The sequence below is a fragment of the Terrapene carolina genome, unplaced genomic scaffold, assembly GCF_002925995.2.
Source record: "Terrapene carolina triunguis isolate 2854851 unplaced genomic scaffold, T_m_triunguis-2.0 Scaffold848, whole genome shotgun sequence".
Taxonomy (NCBI): Eukaryota; Metazoa; Chordata; order Testudines; family Emydidae; genus Terrapene; species Terrapene triunguis.
In genome coordinates this window covers 175,007-178,322 of record NW_020665199.1, presented here as the reverse complement: position 1 = coordinate 178,322, position 3,316 = coordinate 175,007, and the positions used below count along the sequence as shown (strand labels likewise).

The 3,316-nt window shown below is 53.7% G+C and overlaps 1 pseudogene; it reads right to left on the bottom strand.

Moving 5' to 3' along the window:
* Positions 1-846: 846 nt before the first annotated feature.
* Positions 847-3,053, bottom strand: LOC112112649 (annotated as a pseudogene).
* Positions 3,054-3,316: the final 263 nt, after the last annotated feature.

Genomic DNA, 3,316 nt, shown 5'->3' with positions numbered 1-3,316 from the left:
AGCCGTTACGCACCTCCCGATTATGGTGCCCAGAGGTTGGGGTGCAACCCCCAGATCGCTGGGTCCAATTCTAGGGGGACTCCCCCCCTCCAGCGATGTGTGGAGGAGCCCATCCCATCCCAAAGGGTTAGGAGAAGGTGCAGACAGGCCGTGTCCCATCAGAGCCCCCTTCCGAGGGGCCGAGTGTGTAAGGGGCCATGAAGTCCAGAGACAGGACGGGGCTACTAGCCGTTAGGGTCTCACATTGTCACTGACAGACTGAGAACAACCCTCGTTGTCTCCAGGAATGGCTGTTGGATTTTGGATTGGATGGGAGCTGGCGTCCCCTATGGGAGGAAGGCCCCCTGTCCCAAGAGCTAGGCATCTAGACAGAGGATTCTCTGGACCAGCTCCAAGCGCCAACCAGCAGTGGCTGATCTCCGGTGCTTCAGAGGAAGGCAGGGGGAAAAAGAGATTAGAAATATAGAATCATAGAAACGTTGGGCTGGAAAGGACCTCGAGACGTCATCAAGTCCAGCCCCCGGTGCCGTGGCAGGACCAAATAAACCTAGACCATCCCTGACAGGTGTTTCTCCGACCTCTTCTTAGAAACCGCCAATGACCAGAGATCCCACAACCTCCCTTGGAAGCCGGTTCCAGAGTTTAACTACCCTCAGAGTTAAAAAGTTTTTCCTAACCTCGAACCTAATCCCCCCCGGCTGCAGATCAAACCCTTTACTTCTTGTCCTGGCTTCAGCAAACGCGGAGAACAACTGATTCCCCAGCCTCATAACAGCCCGGAACAAATGTGGAGACTGTTCTTCTTTTCTCAGGACTAAACATGTCCTGAGTTTTTAACCATTCCTCCTAGGTCAGGTTTTCGAAACCTTTCCTCCTTCCTGTCTCTCGCCTCTGGACTCTCTCCAGTTTGACCACATCTGTCTTGAAGTGCAGTGCCCAGAACAGGACCATTTGATCTAGAATCAGAAATACAAGGGTTGATGAACATGGAGGTTTAAGACTGATAGTTGCGCTGGAGGCACAAAAGGGGGGAGTGTGGAAATGGAAAAAGGGATAAAGGGAATTTGGACGCAGACATCTCAGACATGGACCCCCCACCCAGCACAGGCACAGGCCCGTCTGGTACTCGGACGCTGGCTTGTTCAAAGGGCCACAGCTTCTTGTCCAGTTTGTCCTCAATGATGTCCTCCATGACGTCGTTGAGCATGGGGGTCCAGCGGGAGAGCTGGTAGGTGGACTCCAGCCGCACCTTCCTCTCAGGTCACAGCTGCCCGCTCCCAGGCGTGAGAGAGATGCCCAGGAACTGCATGTTGTGGACGATGTTGCCCTGCTGCTGGATGCTGGCATACTGGATCAGCCTGATGAGGTTCCCCACGCCTATACCGTTCTTCAGAAAGATGTAGAGCAGGATGATGTGGATCTTGTCGTAGGCCTGCATGCTGGGATCCAGCAGGACGGGCACGATGACCTTCATGGGGTCCTTGATCATCTCCCCGTCCACGTCCATCCCCATGGACAGCTTCTCCACTGTCCCTTTGAAGTGCCGCATGCAGTGCTCGGCCAGGTTCAGGTGCGTGGAGTACCTGGTCAGCTCTTTCTGGTACTGTGGCATCTTCTTCAGGATCTGGGACAGGTCCTCGATGTTGGCCTTGTCCATGGTCAGCCTCTTACTCTCACCGAAGGTGCGCAGCAGCTCAGTCACCTTCTTGGAGACGTCAGCGATGTGCACGTGGCGTAGCTGCACCCAGAGTTCGTCGTCTTCGTCCAGCAGCGCCACTTTCTCCCGCGAGTCGCTGATGCCCGTCGTCTTGTACTTGTAGGTGCCGTTCTCGATGCTGAGTAGCTCGTAGGCCATGACCTGGTAGGTGAGCTCGTGCAGCAGTGCGAACACCAGGTCGAAGCTCCGATCCACCATCGGCAGCTGGGAGTGGGCTTTGTGCGCCAGGTGGAAGTTATCTTCATGGTCCTTCCTGTAGAGGATGGCTGGATACTCCTTCAGGGTTACACACAATGTGGCAATCTGCTCTGTCAGCATCTCCATCTGCTTGTTCTTTTCCAAAAAGCAGTAGGGGCTGAACAGGTTGTGGAAGGTCTATGGCCCGTCCAGGGAGTACACCTGACTCTCGAAGGGCAGGAAGGCCACGTTGATCTCCCTGAGGGTTTTGATGGCCTTGGTGATCCGTGACTGCCTCAGCTCGTTGAACAGAGCCTCAGGACAGGTGTTGATGAAGAAGATGTGAGTCGCCTTGTAGGTGAAGTGGGGGTGCCCTGGAAGTCATTGATCAGAGCCTGCACCGACTTCTCCACAGGGCTGAGCAGGAAGATGGCCTCCAGGCTGGGGCTTGGCTCCCGGCGCTTATTAATATCTTCCACGAGCATGATGCCTTCGTCCACGATGTCAGACATCGTGCAGCACGACGAGAGGATGCGCATGCTGGGGTGGTCCATGATCAGCACCTTCCATTCTCCTTCCTTCTTCACGCTGCGAATGACACCGCGGAGGATCTCTGGGTTAACTGTGCTCCAATAATAAGACCAGTGGCCTTTTCCAGTTGCTCTAATTTCTCATCATGTTGTTGGCCTTTGTAAATGTTCCAAATTGCTGCTGCACTATTGGCACCATCCCATAGGGATCACTAAGGTGTAAAGGCCTTGGCCACTGGGTTTCATAAGAGTATATGGTATTGTCTGTATTAGGATGTGTTACAGGGGTGGTAGTGGTAGTGAGGATAATGGCGGGGGCAGTGGTCGTGGCAGCAAGGCATCTTTGGTATTCGTCATCTGAAAGCCAATTAGGGAGGGCTATACATGCTGAAGGTACTTGTCCGAAAGCACAGAGCCCAGTCCCCGGAATAAACCCAAACCACCACTCAATACCACAGTCCCAAGCGCGGTTCCCACAAGTTCCTCCTTGCCAGGTTACGATACTCCGTCTCTTCCACCAGGGCCAATTCTTAATGTCTTTATAGTCAAGAATCCCTGGACTTTGGCCGTTTCAGCAGAACGAACATACCTTCTTCTTCTTCTTTCCTGGAACAGTCGTGGTTCAGCATCAAACAGAGGAGAGGTTACCAGCACGTCACCCTGTAATAACTGGGTTTCTCCAGCAGATGGTGAATGTATGGTGGTTCTGTTAGTGGACAAGGGAGAGGTTACCAGCACTTCACCTTGTCCTTTTCTCCTGCCATCCAGAAGGAGGAAAAGAAGTACCAGAAGGAGGGACAGGCTGATCAGCAGGAAGAGGTGGAGGGGCCTTCTTTCAGTGAGACGCATGGGTCCAGGCAGTCAGTCCTTGGCACTTCACAGCGATGTTGGT